Below are 21,964 nucleotides of genomic sequence, written 5' to 3'. Positions count from 1 at the left end.
GCCCCCCTAACTAGATTCCCTATAGTTTCAGATGGGCTGAAAATTTTAGGAATTTATTTCGGAAATAATAATTTTATGGCACAAAATTTTACGAATTTAATGGACAAATTTAATTCGAAGTTAGAATTTTACACTAAAAAGTGCGCCCCAGTTAGTCACTTTTCACGTAGTAAAATTGTGAATACTTTTCTCTGTCCGATTTTTTGGTACATATTCAAAGTCCTAGATCCACCGTTGGGAATTTTAGAGGAGATTTCCAAGAAAATCGAAAATTATATATGGTCAGGGTCGAAAAGATGGGTTTCAAGACCCTACGTTTACTTACCGCAATTGAATGGGGGTATTGGCGTGCGTAACCCCGCAGCCCAGATTGCAACTTTCCGTCTCACTTTGGTAAATAAAGTTTTATCCTCATGTGAGGATAATTATTTTCTCGCTGAATCTTTTAACCAAGTCCAATTATTAATTAATTCCGAAATTGCTAAACTATCAATTTTTTATAAGGAAATGTATAATGCGACCCAATTGCTTGGCGTGGGACTTACCGCGTGTAGCAGGGATTATTTGCATAAAATTGTGATAAGTAGCCAATTTTTATTTAGGAATTTGAGTAATAATTATGCATCTCGTTGTAGAATTTTGAAGGTTGGTGATCTCTACGGTCCTAATCAATTAAAATGTATCGAGGCATTACCAGCAGCAGTTAAAAGGCACGCTTTTTCTGAAAGGAAAAAGTATATAGACACGGTTGCCATGGTTACCGACTCAACCGAAATTAAGCTGAACATGTATTCGCTGTATACTAAGTCAGAAAGGGTTGCGGTTTCCAAGGCAACCAACTACCTGCACTGCTTACGTGTGCATAATAAAATTAAATGGGAAGATTTGGACGATGTCCTCTCCTCTCACCCACAGTGGCTTCGCTTAGTAACCACTCCAGTGTCAAACCCGGAAAAAGACAATGTCTTTAAATTCTGGCACAACGTGGGTCTGACCCCTTCCATGGCACACTCACTAAAAATTTACACTAATTTTTCATGTCCGTTTTGCAATAATTTAAAACCAAAAGTGGAACATTACTTAAAATGTCCATATACATTAGATTTGCGAAAAATAGTAGCCAAATTCCTTACAAAAGTAAACATTGACACGCGAGCCTTCGACGACGCCTTCCTTCATGGGGTTTCGCATGCGGGGGGCAATATTATAATCTTTTACGCTTATAATATTATTTATAAAGCGTTTGTCCACAATTTAAATAATTACTCAGGTAAATTTGATCTTATTTCCTCGTTCCGTCACCTTCTTTATGGTCGGATTTTGACCGATTTTTATGCATGCAGTATAAATTCGAGCCTCTTTCTGGAATTTCACAAGAACTGGGACAAATTTGATATTTATAAAATTTCTAGAAATAAAATAAACATTAGTTTAGGTTTTTGATGCAATTAATTTTCCTTTTCTGCATGACTAACTGAAATCTAGTCGTAAATTAGTCTTCCTATGATAAGAAAACTTTATAATTATATTGATTAATGCTACTATTTTATGAATTATGAAATTGTCCAAAATTACCAAAATTGTAACATTTTAAGAGGCAAGAAGATACGGGAGACAAGCACTGGCTTAGTTCCTACCCATGACGGCCAAATTTGCAAAGCCTTGTCGAGAAGACGTCGCCTCAATATTTTTATAATAAATGATATGTAATTGATGACTTAACTTAATTAATTGGAATTAAATTCGTGCGTTATGTTAAAAAAAAAAAAATATAAGAAGAAGATTCATACATATGTATGTCATCATGAAAAGTTGAAGCATAAATTTTGCATGCATACGCATTTTTCCTTATAATTTCAGAGAAATATTTAATAGCCACAATTCGCAATTTCTCATATGTTCCGTCTCATATATCTCGTCCATGAATTTAAGCATTAAAAATAATTAAAGTCCGGAAAATGTAATGGATCCTAAATAAAAAATAGTATATATTTTGCTGGAGAAATTGGCTGAATGTGATACCTATGTATGTATGTACTAGGTAGTTAAACGTTGTCCCTGAACATCGCAATCGATCAGTTTCTGCAACGAACTTGAGTAAAGTAGTTAATAACACCACTCGCAAATCTTGCTTTCAAAACCATTTGAGTTCTGGTTTTCCAAAAATTTCCAAAAAACTTAACTATTTCTACTTATACTGAAATGCACTCTAAACGCTATTATCTCCTTTTATACCTCAGCTGTAAACTTTCCTCATTTTTTGGCACGACAGGTATGATATTTGATCGAGAAACACGCCTATACCAGATTGATGGGCAAGCACAGAAAAGGCAGCTGTACTCTTGCATAGGGGTTGCGTCGTATTTAATATTCTTCATTATCCGGACGTACCAAATATATGATGCAAACAATATGACGCAAGAGTTTAATCTGTGCTATTGTTTCGTCTTTATTGGTGCCGTGATTATTATCCCGCTCTGGAACTGCTACTGGAAACGGGTGGACATGGTCAGGATTCTTAATCAGTGTTTGATATACGAGGAACGATTTAAAGGTAATATGTAACTGACAATAGTGTCTTGATCTGATAGTGTCTTGATCTGAAAAGCAGGTGTTTTTCTGATGCTTTACGACATTTTGATCAGTGTGTGCACAAAGACAGCCTTTTTACTTTTTCTGCATGCCTTTTTGCCTTATTGCCTTTTCAATGCCCTTTTGCCTTTTGCGTGCCTTTTTGCCTTTTTGATGCCTTTTTGCCGGTTTGATGCCTTTTCATACTTTCCCACCTCAATGTCGAGCGTGTCGGGACACCCTGCTGACCGAAGGCAAAAATGGACACCCTGCACGCCAAAAAAAGGTCTCAGACACTCTGCTGGCCTGCGGCCAGCAGATATTTTGTCCTGGCCTCACGGAAATAATTTGGGATAATTTTAATTTTAAATTTCTTAAATGAATTTTAAAATTTTGATTTTTCATAATTTATTGAACAGGGAAAGTCCATATTGCCGAAAGTTGGCATAACATGATTATGAAAAGGTGGCGATCCGCACAAAAAATTCCAATGTATGCAAAAAGTGGCCTAAATGTCTACATGGCCTAAATTTCCACGCGTTTTTTAACCGAGTAGATATCCTGTCGACAGGGTGTCATTTAGAGGACCAGACTTTTAATTGGAATAACATAACTAAATACTGTATGTACCTTGTTTAATGCTAAAACTTTTAATTTCAAATTCAAATTCAATTTTCTGCAGAACGTATGCATGCTATGGGTTAATTATCCTATGTTGGTCATTTTAAAAATTGACCCTTAAACTGCAGCCGGTATCGATGAATTTGCTGGAAGTTTATTAAAACTTTACTGCGCTAAAGTAGTAACCCCACCCTACAAATAACTATCAATAGTTTGCTCCACCCCCTGGAGTCCACCACCCCCACTTTGTTCCTGAAAACTGCAAAAAAAAATCCGCGCAAATGTAGCTAGCAAACGTTGAACAAGTACCTATCTGTTCAACACGAACATCCGGTGGCATTGTTGAAGATTTTGAGTAGAAAATTTCACAGAAATAATTTATTCGCTCCTGTAAAGTATTTCTAAACCAATTTTGTTTTATATTTTCCCGGTTTTTGGCAAAACAAATTTCAAAAATTTATCCAGGATGTGGAGACATCCTCTGTAATCTATGATTGCAGAGGATGTCTGTTATGTAAGTGGTATGGTGGAGAAACGCTAATCGAGTGCACCTATTTCCAGATTGAACCATATACACAAATAAACCAATTACTTGTCTCAAAATATCTTGTATACAGAGCGTGTTTCAAGATACAAAACTCACTTTTGTTTCTTTTTCTACAGCTTTATTTTTCGTTTGTGAATTTTGTCAATTGCTTTAATGTGTAGCCTATTAGTTTGTCTATCGAGGTGCAATCGCTTTTTCCACTCCATTATCACATTTGACACTTTTTTAGAGTGATTTTGTCGCACCCGCCGTGAAAAGTTTTCCAAAACCCATTTAGCGCCCGAACCGTCCCCTTGAAAATCTCTGCTTCAAGGACTCAAATCCAAAATAATCAATTGGAATAAAATCAGACGACTAGTCAAGAGTAATTTCAGTTTAAAATTTATTTTTGGAAAATTATTTTTCATGCAGTTATCTCGAAGTTACGTCGAAAAACTTGATGTAAGACGGTTTGGGGGCGTACACTGGCTCCTCGTCCGCGTTAGTCTATTTTGATCAGAGTGATTGACCCTAAAAACTATTGCCCGACTCACCCCCAACATTTTGCATACTTTTCTGTGGTGACGGATTTTCCTTATTGATGAAATTTGTAATCTAATGCAACTCATCCTTGATCCTGGCTAATCTTGGCCGCCACTTTAATGGAGGTGGAACTCCAGCCAATGAACCCTGCCTCTTTATGCTAGTGTTATTTAATACACTGGAAACATGGGTTCGACTGGCGTTGAATTCAGTTGTCGCCAATTTCTCAACAATTTTTTATGGTACAATTCATCCTTGGAAAAGTCGTTTATGACTACCTCCCACTCCGAGGGGGGATGTGGGGGCTTGTTGGTGCACAGAACTAAGGGTTGTTGTGCAAACTGTTCCTTGACTATCTGGGTACAACACATGCAAATTTCAATAATCCCAGATGTCTCTAACACTTATTATCTCAAAAAATAAGTGAGTTTTGTATCTTGAAACACGCTCTGTACATACGTACATACATGGAAACTTTCCGTAACGAGAAGCGAGAAATCAGAAGTGCGAAAAGAATTTATTGACACTGTTGAAAATCCGAGTGAAAAATTGAGACTTTACGGCTCGTTTTCTCCTTTTTGTGTGTAAATATCTCCACACTCCGTTTCGCAAAAAATCGCCAAACTAATCCTAAGCTAAGCTTTGACATTTAATGGATTTTGCAAATTTGATAGGTTTATCATTGACACGAAATCGATTACTTAATTGTTGTTTCTGTAGTATTTGATATCTTCCTACGTCGCTCAGCAGGTGTACTATGTATGTGTGACACCGATCCAGCATTTTCATTGTATAAATTTTGTGCAGATTTTAATACTACAGTACTTCTGTATAGTTAACACTTCTGTAGCCCGATCATCCGACTTCATTTTCGTGTTAAATTCACTTTTTGACAAGTTATGCAGAAATTATCGGCGCCAAACGGACACGTTTCCCAATGCTGTAGCAAGAAAATGAAAGCTCTGGATAATCCACCACTTAAATTTCACTAAAATTTACACGAAGTAAGATTAGTTGTTTCTGATTCGCAGAAAGAACCAATCAATAAAATTTAACTTGATATACAATTTTTGTTTAATAAATAACAAAATACGATTAAACTTATATTCTGTTGATTGGTTCTTCTCTCGAATCGGTGATTTACATACATATCTACTCTAAGGAGCAAATGCTAAAATATTACGGTAAAGTTTAGTAAAATGTAATATGTGATACCTGAGTAACAATTTAAATAGTCAAAACGAGAAGATGTAATTTTGTATTAATTTTCTATTTAATTCTTTTTGCCTACTTTTTGTCTATTTTTTGTCTACTTTGCACATGAAATTTTGTGTAATATATACATATAAGTAATATTGGTGAGTGCAGAATCCAAAAATGCGAAATTAAGGTAGAATTAAAAACAGTAAATCACCGTGAATAACCCGTCCCGTGGAGTAAGAAGGTGATGGATGATCTACCACTTTCATTTTCTTACTTGCTACAGCATTTGGAAAAGTGCCCGTTTGGCACCGATAATTTCGACATGATTAGTCGAAAAGTGAATAAAAATGAAGTAAAATCAAAGGGCTAGTATTAAAATCTACATTAAATGTATATAATGCAGTGTTTCTTTTTGTGCGCACGAAATTATTTGTATGCGTGCATGGTGCATAAAAATGCACAAAAATGCACGAAAATGCACGAAAATGCATAAAAATTCATAATAATATGTACATGAAATGCAACTTATGCTGGGAATGTTATATTTTCAAGAAATTTTATATTTTCTTACCCTATCAAATTGAAATTTGTACACATATAGAATAACATGAAATTATTATTCGACAAGAAAATTTCAAACAAATCACAAGTATTTGTTTTGTTATACAATACAACGTATTCAGCCGTTCATAAAAATCGTCATGTTCATTCATTTTCATTTTCAAAAGTGTCAAAAATGAAAAATATTTCTACACTCAAATACTAAAATGATGAAGAAAATATCTTAAATAGCATGTGGATTCCTCAGTTAATCGATTATTTAAAAAATTGCGCATTTGTGCATTTTTATGCACCATGCATGAATAAAAATAATTTCGTGTGTACAAAAAGAAACGCAGGTGAGTGCTTTATGGGCCTTTCGCCTGAAAAGGCAAAAAACCTATTCTATTCTATTCTAATTCATGGGCTGTCACTAAAATCTGGCACTACGAAGGTTCGACATTCTACTCTTTCGAGTGGGCAACCGTGTTAGCGTGGGATATTTAATTGTATATGCTCACTGTTGCTCTAGTTCCGCTCTTCTTTCTTATCACGGATGAACTAAAGGCATCTCGAAATGGAAATGAGGAAGTGGAAAGATTCGCAATTCCCGAATTGAGGAAAGCTGCCAAGAATATTGTCATTGAATTCAACGCCATCAGACTTTTGCACATAGATATTATGCAATTTGTAGGATACGTGCTTGTTCTGATCAATGGTTTGTTCGGACAGTTCTGCTTATTCTGTAATTTCGTGGTTATCAAGCATTGGAACGATATGGAACTGTATGGCAAGGTATAAAATCATTAAACATGGTATATATTTACTGCATAGTAAGTAGCTTCAGCTACTTCATGCGAAGACTTTGTCCGCCTGTCTGTCCGTCCGTCGGTCAGCAGGATAACGGACGAACGGATGAAGAGATGTGATGTGGTTGACACATCAAGAGATGTGATTTGATCGGATTTGATGATGTGTCTTGGTTAAAGTAATTTGCGATTTCTTTTTTAATTTTCGCAAAATTTAGGCCTTCCTCATCTCGCTCTCCATACTACTCCAGATTTTATGGGGAAGTTTTCTCGAAATTTCTGGAAGGATATGCAAAAATGTCAACCTTGTTCCCAAATCTTGGAAATATTTTGAATTTGAAAGAGCAGAAGGGAAAAAATATTTAAAGAAGGTTGCCAAGTCGTGTCGCAAAATTGGTATTGGTGTTGATGGATTGTTCATCGTGAGAAGGATTTCATCCTTAAAGTTTTTACGAGCAATTGTTAGCGGAACGTTTAGGGCATTGCTGGCCCTTGGAACGAAGTAGATGAGTCCATTGGAAGATTTCCGGCAGGGTAAGCTACTTAGGAGGGGAGCTTTACCACCTGCCCTTCACAGATCTCGATGTCCTTTGAATATGTGGTAGGGTCCCATGAGTGTACTTAAACCCTGAAGTGGTTTGACTCCAAGGCCACATTTGCGCCCGCCACACCAACTCAAAGGGACGAAAATCACAAAAGTTACCAAGTTTAAAAATTAACCAAACCTCCAATTTCGCCCAGATTTTGATAAAATTAGCATTTTTGTGAAGATTAAGTTATTAATTATCTTATTATAAGATTAAGTATTACAAAATTTTTCCAAAATATACAAGCGTATGGAAGGAAATTTCAGTTTTCGATGTTTTAGTTTGTAGTTACATATATCTATTGATAATTTTGGGTTTAATTTTTAGAGGTTTGCTGGGCGTTAGCAAAGTTTTGGTTTAAAAAAGTTTCAATTATGAATTGTAACTCTCTATCTTTATTACTCACTTCATGGCATATAGGTAACTCCTTAATAATATTATCTTTAAGTTGACATACATAATTTTATTACATTTTAATTTTCTGGATTTATTTGCAATGGTGGATTTAATGATGTCAAATTTACATCAATCAAAGTTCAAATTGTGCCTATCTATATATGTATGTGGTTGGCCTCATGTGAAATGCAGCAAATTGCAGTTCATTTATTTTGCCATTTTCCAAATTTTAAGATGAACTTAATCAGAAATTAGTAGGAACAGTAATCATGATTAGACAAGGTATTTATTTTTTAAGTCGGGTTTTGAAAATGTTTAGTTCAATGCAAGTAAACTCAGGAAATTAAAATCTACTCGTACACAATGTTAGATATAGGTGGTAATTTTTTTATTGTTAATAAAACATCTTGCCTCCGTCAGTGTGACCCGTAGCCGTCCACCTTATCTTATGCAGCACCGTTGGCAGCCACGTGTACTGCAGCTGCATCCAGTATCCCATTTAACGCTTGTCCAGCCAGACGGACATAATCCCCACGTGCATCCCCAAGTTCCAGTACTCGCTCCACGACACGACACCGCATCTTAAGTTAATTATATAAAGAGAAGTGTAATAAAATTGTTATGTTTATACCATCCTTAGGATCATCGCCCGAGGGAAGTTTAATTTTGCATGAATCAATTTGACACAAAAAACTAATGAGGGTATTCATTAAAGGTAATTTTGAAAAGCAGATTGCGAAACAGAAACATACCAGCGTTGAAGATGTATACTATTTTCTCGCCAAAAGCCTTTATAGTTTACAAACTTTGCTATGCTTTCCGTCGTTGCGTCGTACGTTGAAAGGTGCGAACTCGTAATGAATACCCCAATGTCCTATTTCTTCCGGAAATAAGAGATTCTTGCATACCTGTACAGCTAACCGCGAGCAATGCCAGACATGCCAACAGCATGAAAATTCGGATCTTAGACATTGTCTGAAGAAATTTTAGGATTTTTTTTAAATGAGGACACTTTATGAAAGGGAAATAATTGCTTTGTACAATATTCCAGAAGACTGTAACCGACAAGGTTCCAGCTAATAATGCTGACATTAAGTTGACAGAGTGTGTCAATTTATAGCTGTGCAAATTATTCCCCGTTTAAATAAGTGCCAATACATATCTGGTTTTATATTTTTCTTGGAATTCGAATTCAGTGAAATATTGATTACTTTGCTCTAAATTTGCGTGGTTTAATATTTGCGGAAAAGACTTCGCAAATGCTGAATCGAATGAAGTGAAAAACTCGTCAATATTTTAATTGATTTGGGAATACCAGATGTTAATTGTTGTAAATATTGGGACAAGCAAATGCACAAATTGGTCACATTAATTGCGCATCACTTCCGCCAGTAATTTATACGAATAATACAACCAAATATATTTATTATCACGGTACACATGCAAATATGAAGGTGACATTTGGCTGCAGAAACAGCTTTGACTTTGAATCCAGTGACTTGGAAATGGTAAGCAGGGGACAGATGGTTCTACGATAATAATTCGTTGTTTTTCGCCTGTTTTGATAATACTGATCAATAGCGTTCGAAATATTGATTATTCTTGCCTATTTCAGCCAAATCGTACGCGGAAAACTTCAGAAAAATACTTAGAATGTCTTTTTTAGCCACTCACCCTTAGTTTTAATGAATTTTGACATTTTCAAACGTGCGAGCGGGCGAGTTCCCGCGATTTTGAATATATGTACTTGTAAGACTTTATAAATTCAAAGTATAAAATACCTATTTATTTATACATACCCGCCAGCGTAAACGTTTGAATAAACTTCGAAGAAACTAATCATTTCCTTGAAATTACTTTCTAATGAAAAGGTACATATACAAATATGAAAATAATGAAATAATTTACAACTATTGGAAATGAATTATGCTAATTTTATTATTATTATGTATTGTTGCATCCACCCACGTACATATCTGTGCCTCATGGACTAGAGTAAGCACACTAATTGTAAGTCATTAATTATAACTGACTTATCATAAAATATTCTAATAAGTATGTACAAGTTACCACAATAATAACAATCTCACCGTCCCTTTCATGCACAAAACTATCATTCTCAAGGGTGTCAATATATCTACAAAATTGCTGCCGAACCTCACTTTTATTGAGGAACATCCACGGACCCGTTTACAAAACAACTTCCTATCAAACACCTTGCCCAGACGACCTGATTTTAGCTGTCTCAGCATTGTTTCCGACTTTTTGTTCAACATCCCACACAACCCACCCACGACTAGAGTGAGAAACACACCCTCTACCTGGATACATAGGAACAAAACATTTTCCACAGTCTGGAACAAATTGGCTACTCGCGACAAACAGAGATAGCTGCAAAATACATTGCTTATGGCTATCATAAACAGAATTCCAGGAAGAAACCTCTTTCGAAAGCAAGTGTTGATTTGTCCCTCAGTAATTTTCAATTGCACGTATTCCTCTAGCCGATTTGAGTATCGATCTTTTAATCCTTCCATCGACGCAATTCTATCAAATCTACGAAACAGTAAATAAAATCAATATTGATTACAGTATAATGTCTAATGTTAATAGCTTCGTTATTTAACCTCATTATCCATCTCAGTGAAATAAATAAACAGAATATCGGTGTCATGAATATATTAACAGTTGCTGCAATGGTCCAATGTGGGATAACACCGTATTGCCAAAATTCTATCAAGAATGCTCCAAAATGTGCAGTTAGAGTCAATTTCACACAATATTTCCCCCCGCAAGCACCTGTATCTAAGTTAATTTAGTAATATAATATAAGATATATATTAAATAGATATGCATATATTAAATTGATCCAATTTTCGAGGCCTTCAACTACCTGGAATTATCGATCCTAAGAAAGGTGGTTTACCCATTTTTACAATAAAGACCAGGACCCCGAAGACTTCGAGGAACAGCGAGCCACATAATCCAAACAATTGTAGCGCCCGTTTCATTAATTTTCCGTAAACTACAATTTTATGGTAGTCTTTTGTCTCCGTATTAAGCACCCTTCGCTCGTAGGTTAATATCATATTTAGCAATATCACAAAGTCCGCTGGATATTGGTAAATCGAAGTTATCATTCCCAGCACTACAGTAGGGGCGCAAAAAGAAAACAGTGCAACCAAACCTTTGTCGTTAGGAAGTAAACTTGGAGAGTGTAAGTGCCATAGACCATTGAACAAGAGAAACAAGGAGTAGCCAATTAAGCAAATAAGTTTCGCTCTTAAAATATAACGATCCTTCAGTCTTGTTTGTCTAGATACGACAAAGCCGGGATTTTTATCTTGTCCTAATGCGATTGGAGAATGAATCCATAATGAGACAAGTTTCAATTGAGTCTGTGTCACGGGAATAGTCGAGGATAAGATCATTTTTTATGGGAATTTGCAACAAGTTTGGCTATGTTCTGAGGCTTTACAGCTTAATTTTGTTGGTTGAATCCGAAGTCAAGCAATTCATCTACTAAGAGTTTAAGTGACGATTATTACATTCACATGACTTAATCAGTGAAGCCGTTCTAAATAAACAGGAAAGGACAACTAAATAAACAAATAAATTCACTTCAAATAAATTCACTTCAACGACTGTTATTACCTTTAGATATGCCACGCTTTGCAAACATTTTGCATAAATTCGCTGCAAGTTCAAACTCATGAATTAAGTAATCATGCTTATTACATACGACACTCTTAATAAATCACATTGGATCCTTTTCCAAATTATGTTGGGATTTTCCAGTAAATATGTTAAGTAAATTTTCTCTCCGGGCGACAGCGATACCATGCAACTCTTAATTTTTTGTTCGATTTCTTAATATGAATGAACTAGCGTGTAAGCCCGTCTCCCGCCGGGCGACGGGCTTATTTATTTAGGCCTGTTAATAATTCCACCGAATATTTATTTTATTGTATCTATATTGTTAGCTGAAAACATCTGTTGGCAAGGGAACTGAAACTTTTTTTTTCCATTTTCACTTCCGTCACGGAAAATTACCTTTACTTCCGTTGCAGACAAACGTTTCCAGCTTATAATACAGATTTTATTGTATCTATATTATTAGCTGAAAACATCTGTTGGCAAGGGAACTGAAACTTTTTTTTTCCATTTTCACTTCCGTCACGGAAAATTACCTTTACTTCCGTTGCAGACAAACGTTTCCAGCTTATAATATAGATGAATGAATGAATGAATGAATGAGTGAGTGAATATTTATTGCTATCCTTTTGAGGCAGCTTTCGGGCCTATGAAGGTACAGTCATATACAAGTATTATGAGTCAAAACAAATTAAATAATAAATAATTATCAGAGTGTATTTTATTTTTCAGAAGAATAACATTATTTTTAAGCGTGTAGAATTATACAAGAAGCTAAAACATACCTATGTAAGATCTATATCAAATATAGGGTGCTTATGTATTCATTTATTCAAACTAATATTTACACAAGCTTTTGACAAACCAAAGTTTAAGTTCCATATTACGTTCAGAAATATGTGATTATGTATTAGATATCAAGAAAGTTAGATCAACCATTCATCCTGTGAATTTGTAGGATACTAAAAAAGTAGCGATTTATTTAAACAAGCCAACAAATGTAGTAATAGCCTAACCTAACCTAATTATTCCCTTCAAATTCTGTTCTGCCAAGGGAGGGTACTATATACGTATTTATAAACTATTAAACGAGTATAAAGTGTCGTTCTTAAATTACGTAACATAATTAGTAAAATGTAAAAAGATGAGGCACGTACCATCAAGTAGCACAATGACTTTGCATATGAATTCTGTGCATTTTCATTCCCTCCTCTGGAATTTTGTTAGGTGATCTTAAGACCCTCTTGGTTGGCACGTAATCTCACTTTACCCCTATCTAATATATTTAAATGCAAAAGTCTTAAATCGAACCAACTTAATGAGTTTTGAGATAAATTCAACGTTTGATACTTTAATGCAAATCTAATTTTTGGTACTACAAACAAGTCGTTTTGAAAAAAAAAATAATAAATTTATTTTTGCCGAAATTTATTGTGAAACGATGGCAAATAAATTTATTATTTTTTTTAAAAACGGCTTATTTGTAGTACCAGAAATTCGTTTTCAAAGTATCAAAAGTTGAGTTTATCTCAATGCTCATGAAGTTAATTAGATATCAAACTTTGCATTCTATGACGGTGTAACAAGAGCCTTAAACAAGACGACACATTTTTGTGTTCTAATTTCGTGCAAATGTTTGTTACCTGCAGAGACACAGCATAGAAATAACTTTAAATTGTTACAGTTTTGTTGCACCTGATTAAATACGAAGTTTTTAATTCAATATAATATTAATTGTCCGTTAATACAGGCATATTTATTGCATTGCATGGATAACTCAAAACCAGTAAAAACAACCCTGTAACCAGTAAAGTAGTAGCTCGGTACCGAGTTAACGTTAACTCCTTGACGAGTTATACGCTAACCCTGTGCGGGGCTAGCCACCAACTCGTTCAGGGTAAAGTCGGTTACCCTTTGGCAAATTCGCTCGGTTTACTCTGCACAGCGTGGAATCACTTTCAAGTCCGCACAGTATTATATTTTACTCTGCACGGACTTAAAAATTTTTACTGTGTGTGTGCCTACTTTTTGACGTAGATGGTAGGTAGATAAATACATTAAATTATTATACAGTATAGGCAGAAATTCTTTCCACCCTCATGCTTTTTGCACTTAAAGCGTTATATTGCTCACGGAGCTTTATCGAATGAACTGCAATTTTGCACAATTGCTTACCAGGATGTAAGGTTTTCGAAACCATACTTTGGATAACCGTGAAGCACAAGAAGCGAAAAGGTGTAATTATATCCAAAATCCCAATTGGAAAAAAGTCTTTCCACCCTGATTAAATTTTAATGTAACATGTGTTTAAAATTTGTCATCGTTAAATATCAGTCAAATTAGCATTTTACATGTCCACCCCGATCCTTCTAGAAGGCAAGGACACGCTATGGCGTCGACTTAAAAAACGAGTTGGTAAAAGAAGTGTCGAAACTCTCCAATTCAAGATTAATGGTGTCGAGAAATGGTTTGAAATTTGATAGTTTGTGCTAAACAATTTTGGAACTCATACTTGACCATAAATGTTGACTAACATTTATTTTTGGTAATTTCTAACTTCAATCGGACAATTGATTCTTCTTTTTTGTCAGACAAGACTTCAATAATTTTGATACGTGCTCGGGACCACCATTCTATTTGAAAATAAAATTATTCCCAGATCGTAATTTCCTTCTGTCATCATCAAATTCGTTTCAGAATGTCGCAATAGTAGTTGGAGTCCATGATTCCTTTGATTTTATAAAAAAAATTGACCCCCTTCCAAGACTTTTACGCCCTAACCTTTCGATTTTCACCTCCATGCTTAATGGTATGTACACAGTACTCAGGTTTGTCAGCATTTTCTTGTCTTCCCCAGACCCAAGGGACCACATCTGAACCAAACAGGTTCGTACTGGTACCGTCGCTCCGAAGTATGCGTTTCTAGCCCTGAACGGTCCAATAAAAGTACTTTTTAGCTAATTTAGAATGCATGGCCATATTGGACTTTGAGAAAAATCGCATTTTCCGCGCTGCTGGGCCTTTAAATCCATGTTCCTCGATCCTATTCTTTCCAATTTGCACAGTAATTTGAAGGCTATATTCTTACCTGATTTCTAGTTGATTTTTTAAGCTGTAGCAGAAAGTTTCACTGATTCTTGAAGAGTATGGCGTCATAGATTCAATGGGTCGAATTCCGTAGTCTTTTAAAAGCTGGCTGGTTCGCCACTATCCCAAGTTTTTTGCACTTTCGGACTATTCTGGTAAATGTTTACTTCCTCATGAGCAGTTTATCAAAACTTCTTTGATGTCGAAGTCCATTATCACTAAACTTACCTACCTTTTGCCCCAAATCTGTGCTAAGATGTTTTTAAGGTAATATTAGCTAATATTGATAACAAACAATTAGTTTGGCGTTACACAAGTGTAATTCTTCAAAGAATTATTAACCATGAAGAGGGTACAGAACGATTTTGGACGATGTTTTAAAGAAATTACACCATAAGTGCAAAGAAGTCATAGGGTAGAAAGACTTTTTTCCTGTAGAAATTTTGGATATAATTACACCGTGTCGTTCCTTGTGCCTCCCCATTATCCATAGTATGGTTTCGAAAACCTTACATCGTGATAAGTAATTGTGCAAAATTTCAGTTCATTCGATAAAGCTTCTCGAGCAATATAACGCTTTAAGTGCAAAAAGCACGAGGGTGGAAAGAGTTTCTGCCTATACTGTACTAAAAAGAATCCTAACTGAATAATTGTATGTGTGCCCATATAGGTAAACAAATCCTCCACAGTTTTTAATACATACTTTAAATAATCTGAAATCGATACGATATACACGAGGAGAATCATTTCCTCTGAAATAAAATAAGTAAATTATCGTACACTTACACATACGATATTCATGAAATTTGGAATTCATAATACGAAATGTATGTCAATAAATCGATTCATGCTTTTTCTGACTCGTTTTTCATGTGTTTTGTAGTTTTTCACTTGTTTTTCCACATACAACAACCGTCCAGCACATAGAAATTCTAGTTCAAATCTAGAGGCAACGGCTAACTTTGCAGACACGTAAGATGCAAAATGCTGAGCAATTTTATAATCAAGTGGTACTCTCGATTCATCATATTTTCCTCAATTGACAAAGTGTCTCCCTTCCGCTGGGACGCTTTTTCCCGCCGTGTCTCACTTTCCCCGCAAAAATATTTGAAACTGGTTTCTCTGGGTGACTTATTTCGCCGCGTATTTTGTCGCTATCTTGATTCGGCTCGTTTCCAGAATTTGGAGTCACAGCAGGGAAACTTCGAATACCAACTTTATTACGAAACTCGTTTTTGACACGGCCTACGCAACCCTGCTGGGGGCTAATGTTTGCATCATGATGTTCACCTTATTGAAGAGAGATGACGTGGTAACCTTCGTAAACCAAATGCTGACGTTGGACGAACGATTAAAACGTAATGCTGATATTTAAATTTTAATTATCTATATTATAAGCTGGAAATGTTTGTCTGCAACGGAAGTGAAAGTAATTTTCCGTGACGGAAGTGAAAGTGGAGAAAGTTGAGTTTCGAATGGCGCGAAAATTCAAAATAAATTAAATTCAAAAAATTAAATGCCAGAAGGTGTATGGGCCTCTTTGTATGGGCCTATGGGGGTGGTGGTTATTTAGGGTTATCTGAGGGATGGTGGTTATCTGGGGGTGGTGGTTATCTTTGGGTGGTGGTTATCTGGGTGTGGTGGTTATCTGGGGGTGGTGGTTATCTGGGGGTGGTGGTTATCTGGGGGTGGTGGTTATCTTGGTGTGGTGGTTATCTGAGGGATGGTGGATATCTGGGTGTGGTGGTTATCTTGGGGTGGTGGTTATCTGAGGGGTGGTGGTTATTTAGGTAAGATAATTGGGCGGCGAGTAGTAATGTGCCCAAGCCCAAGCCCAGCCCTAGCCCAATCACTCCTTAGAGTGAAGTAGCGAGTAGTACTGTGCCCAAGCCCAGCCCAAGCCCAGCCCTAGCCCAATCACTCCTTACAGTGAAATATCGAGTAGTACTGTGCCCAAGCCCAGCCCAGCCCAGCCCTAGCCCAATCACTCCTTAGAGTTATATTGAAAATCACAGAAACTACCCCCGTACAAGAGACGGACTTATACCCTAGGAATGAGTGGTCACTCCGCTGCGGATTGGAGTAGGAGTGGAGTGGGAGTGAGTCGCGAGCACACCGAAATGTCACTCGAGTGGATAAAGTGGGAGTAAGGTCCCGTTACATTAATTGAGTACGACACCGCATCGTGGTTCATAGTTTGAAGACGGAGGTTTGGGGTTTTACTTAATGCAATTGTACCTCCAATTTAATTTAACAAACACCGTGAATAAAGAAAAACAGGGAAATATTCTGACGAAGGCACTAGACAGTCAGAATATTATTTATTTTACTTCGACGTGCTATTGTACTCAGTGAGTCTACATGAACCTCCCACATCGCAGCGAAATGGTCAAGATAACCACCCAATATAACCACCATTTTACGACCATCCCAACATAACTACTATCAGACATTGATTTTTTAAAATTTAATTTGTTTTTACTTTTCGCGCCATTGGAAACTTGACTTTCTTTACTCTCCCTTGCGTTGCAGATAATTTTCTTTCACTTCCGTTACCGACAGATATTTCCAGCTTATAATTTTCACTCGCCCGGCGGGAGACGGGCTTATACGCTAGTGTGACATATTTATGTATATATTTACAAATCTTGAGGTATTGTCGAATTTTTATATAATGTCACCTTATTTGCATAGCTTGACGCAATCGCGAGAGAAAGAGCTTATTTAGCATGGAAAGCCCGTTTCGCAGAAAATGGGCGTAGTGAAATTTATTCAAATAAGGTGAAACGCCTAAATTCGAGGATAATACATGATTTGCCAGAAAAATCGTAAAGATTCCTACATTTTTAAGCAGTCCTCAACTTTATGAATTTCGTTGTTTTAGTTATAGAAAGAAAATATGTAGAAGGTCATTATCAATGTTTAAAAAAATAGATTTTGAAATTCTTAAAGTTAGGACACGTCAATGTTAAGAAGCCTTCAGAAAAATTAGAAATTGTCGAAACTGATTGATCCGAATATTTTGAAAAGAAACTAACTGCAATCCTTTCAATCAACGTATGCACTTATTATGAATTTCCTGTCTAGAAATTTATAATAAATTCTCAGGGCCGGAGATAATTTGATTTTGATGATCTTGACAATTTTGTTGATGAGTAGCCGAGTCATACATACATTAAGAAGCAAATTATAATTTATTTAGGAGAATTTTCAGCCCAACTCGTCCTGCATCGGGACCTTTTCACAAACACAAAATATTTCCTCCTCGAACTTGCCGTTCTGGCGACATGTCTCCTCACACAGTTTGCCGCACCGCCCATCTTTGGAATTATCGTGCTCGATAAGAACGCTCCACTGCATCGATTCATCGCATTCCTCGTGAATGGAGGAGCCCCTTTGAACATAAGTGTGAGGATGCTCCCAGTCATAGTTTTTTCGACGTTCGCCGGTTTCAAGGCGGCAGGAAATGTGGGCTTTTATATTAGCACGGGAGCCATGTATTTACAATGCGTTACCACCTGGGTGAAAGTAATCACGCCAGAAAGTGCGGTAGCCATGGTGGCTTTGACTGAGAAAAATGATTCCTCATTAGGTAATGTCAAAGATATCTTTATGTATGTATGTACTGGTGGGGTGACGATGCTGCCATTGTTAGACAGGACCAGCCAGCTGCGTAAGCACTTATGGCTTATTGCAGTCTCCCCATACACGGCACGTGCCTTAATGTGCTGAATCCCAAACCTCCCCTAAGACAGATAAATCCCCCATGACCTAAAAATCCTCCGGTCCTGACTATAAATTAAGTCAGGACCAGAAAGAGATTTGGACATTCTCCCCCGAATTCTGGTGGCATATTTCTATACCTCCCACTATTTTCGGTCCATCCTAGGTAGCGAATCCTCCACCGCACGACGACCGGCCCAAAAAGAACCCCCCGGTGGTTCGCAACCGCCACGACCAACTCCTGAGGAACTCAGTGGGTCGCAGCCCCACCAGAGTCAGTCCGCCGGGCCGCCCACCGTGCGGCAGAGCCCCCCACCAGTGATGAACTCAATTACTCTACGCTCTCCACCACAGCGTATGTAATGTTAACAGTGGGCGAGGACTTGGTTCAAGGCCCACGGACTGACCACCTGAACGAGAACTACTCATATCTCAGTCCCGCCCCCTGCCCCAGAATCGGCGTGGTGACCGACTCAGGGTGGCTCGTAGTCAGGAGGGTCTGAGACAGCGCTCGTCCATTCCATCCAGGGCACTTGTTCCTCCTCCCAGCCCAACCTGCATAAAAATAAAATATTAGTAATATTTTACTAAAACATATTGCAGCCACGTTGATGGACACGTGGCATGCAAAGATTTTGGGTGAAATAAAGTGTGGGGGTGGTTCGCTGTTGTGAACCACCCACCTTGACATGCTTCTTGCTTCCCCCTACACACTCAACACAAAAATGTGGCACCCCCACCTCCTCTCCTCGAGAAAATAATTTCTCTGGAAACTAGTGGGAGAGGAGAAAAAAAAACACATGTCTCACTTCAAACTCCCGCACGTGCCTCTTAAAAAAAAAGAAGATATATTTAAGTACCTGTTCACATTCATTTGTTCACTAGAAAATGACTAAATTATTCATTTATTGTAAGAATATGATAAAGTCATGAATGAAAGTGAACCTCTTTATAAATGTTTCTTCATAGAAATTAATGAATATTTAACTTCAGATTTTGAATAAATGAATAATGAATACATATTTGTTCAGGTTTTAAATTGAATGAATTTTGAATGAATATTTTGTTAAATAGGTAAATGGAGAATTATCAGTAACACTGTTCCCGTTAAGAAGAATATCGTCAGATTACGCAGAACCCCGCTCGGGCTTTTGGAAGAAGGAGAAATCCTGCAAGCTTACAAAGCCCAGCAATTGCTCAATGCGAGCTGTAATATTGTCTACAGCTCGCCGTGGATTGTTCAACAGGCGGGAACATTCCTAATTTTTGCTATTTTTACGTCCTTCTTCTGCATCCGGCTTCACAAATTTGTTAACCCGATAATTACGGGAATTATCTTTGTAGCTATGTTAGGAGATATTTGTATTGTTTGGATAGAAACTTATTTTATGGCGGATGTTTCCTTAGCGGGGGATAGGTTTTTGAAAATTATGCGGGAAAGCCATATCAGGCAGTCGGAAACGAAGAGGAGCATTATAGCGCTGTGGAATGTACATTTTAAAATTGCTCATCCACTGTTTCTCATGAAAAAGAGGACGTTTCTGACTTTCATGAGGGCATTGGTGGACTTTACGCTAACTATGATTTTAAATTCGAAGTAGAATTTATGTTACCTTATTAGCTCGCCCTGCGTAGCACGAGAGCTATTGAATTCCTCGTGTCCGTCCATCCGGCCGTCTGTTGACGAGTTTTTTGCATTAATTGATGCTGATTAAAAATCCCCTTGTCCATTATAGACTTGTTTAGCCTCACCATTGGTATAGAACAATCCGAGCGCAAATGGTGCAAGTTAATTCAGCAAATAGGTCGAGATAGGACTATAATTTTGGAATAAGTAGCACCGTTAGTACCGAGCAATTGGTTGTTAAAAATGATGCGTAACAATTGGGCCATCTGTTTCCGCCCAAAAATCATGTCAGAATTCTGTTCTATTGGTTCGATTATTCTGCACCATTCACGCAAAAACATATAAATTTTATAATAAATAATTGGGGAAGGGATGCCCTACGCAGCAATGATGCAGAATGTCGGGAGGAAGAACCATACAATTTTTTCAAAGTTTTCAAAATTATGTTCCCCATTGGTCGCAAATGTTGCACTAGTGGTGCAAACTAATTCCCGATTTTTTTTATATTCTTCCGTTGATATTTGATATTGTGCCATTGGTGCAAGAATCTATGAGAGTTATAACCTATTTTGTCGCCTTATTCAGTACCTTTGGTGGAAAGTTATATGACAGGGTGAGCTACTTCTAACGTTACTACGGTTTATTTAATGTTTGACGTTTGAATGTGTGAGAGATAACTAAGGAGTAAGCAATCGTTTTCGAGCTCAGTAATTCGGGTGCATAACGACTTATTATGTTTTGAAAATTTTTATTGGTGGGTATTTATTTGACATAAAAAGATACACCAATTCAAATGGCGGGTTGTTACATTTCCATTACGTAAATCATATTGTCTAATTCTTCGCAATTCCATTATGATTTTAAGAGTTTTGTTATAATATCTAATTCGACCACCGCAACGGAAATAATGAACCAATAATGGGTCTGATTATTATCCTATGATTTGTCGATTTTGGATCATGGTAAAACAATAGGAAAGGAATAAACTACGATAATTATGTGATTAGGTTAGCCGCATAGCGCGAACAATATATACAATTATAAATTAATATGTATTACAGGGTGTTGGAAACTCTAACCAAATTTTAAAGTTCTGAAAATAAGTGGTCCAGAAATTGAAAATCCATGCAACCGTACAAATTTATGGAGTAAATTCGAAATGGATATACATGGAATATTGACGTGGAATACATGGAATATGGCTGAAGAATACTGTGGTCAAAAGAAGGTCGTCATAATCAACAAGTTCCTGAAACACATAAATTCTTGGAAGCCTCAAAATATGAGCCAGAAGGGCACGTGTATATGTATAAACGCATGGCCCCAGCGATTATTATGCAGCGATTATATTTAGTGCAGTTGGTTGGTTCGGGAAATGTACCCTCGGTAGTGCCACATTGAAAAGGGGCTGCGGTGGTGGGTGGCACGGAGGTGGTTGATGGCGTAGTGGGAACCGTCGCAATTGTAGTAGTTGCCGGGAGAAGTGTCGTTGAGGGGAGCGTGACTTGGCAAGTTCCTGTAACGCATAGCTTCTTGGAAGCATCAAAATATGAACCCGAAGGACAAGTGTACGTGTATAAGCGCATTGCTCCAGCGATTATTATGCAACGATTATATTTTGAGCAGTCTGTCGGTTCAGGAAATATACCCTCGGTGATAGCGCATTGGAATGGAGCTAGTGTAGTGGATACTACCTGGGTTGTGGTTGCTTCTGGTGTTGTATCGGGTACTGTCGCAAGTGAAAGCAACGCATTTGATATATCGGGTACAATCCCCTGGGTATGGGTAAAATCCGGGGGCAGTGCAGCTAGGCATTTCTGGTCCAGCGGTAGTGGTTGATGAGGTTAAGGTCGTCGCAGGGGTGGTGGCTACTTCCGCCGTTGTGGTGTCAATTGTCGTTACTATGATTGTAGTTAATACTGTGGTGGGGGAAGTTGTTGTCGGGGTGGTGGTCTGACAAGTTCCAGGTGCACATAATCTGGATACCTGGTTGTAGTAACTATTTGCTGGGCAAGTCATTTCGTATTTGACCATTTGGCCCATAATGAGTAAGCATCTATAATACATATTACAGTTC

Source organism: Folsomia candida, unplaced genomic scaffold (assembly GCF_002217175.1).
Source record: "Folsomia candida strain VU population unplaced genomic scaffold, ASM221717v1 Fcan01_Sc026, whole genome shotgun sequence".
Taxonomy (NCBI): Eukaryota; Metazoa; Arthropoda; class Collembola; order Entomobryomorpha; family Isotomidae; genus Folsomia; species Folsomia candida.
This window is presented reverse-complemented; position numbering follows the sequence as displayed.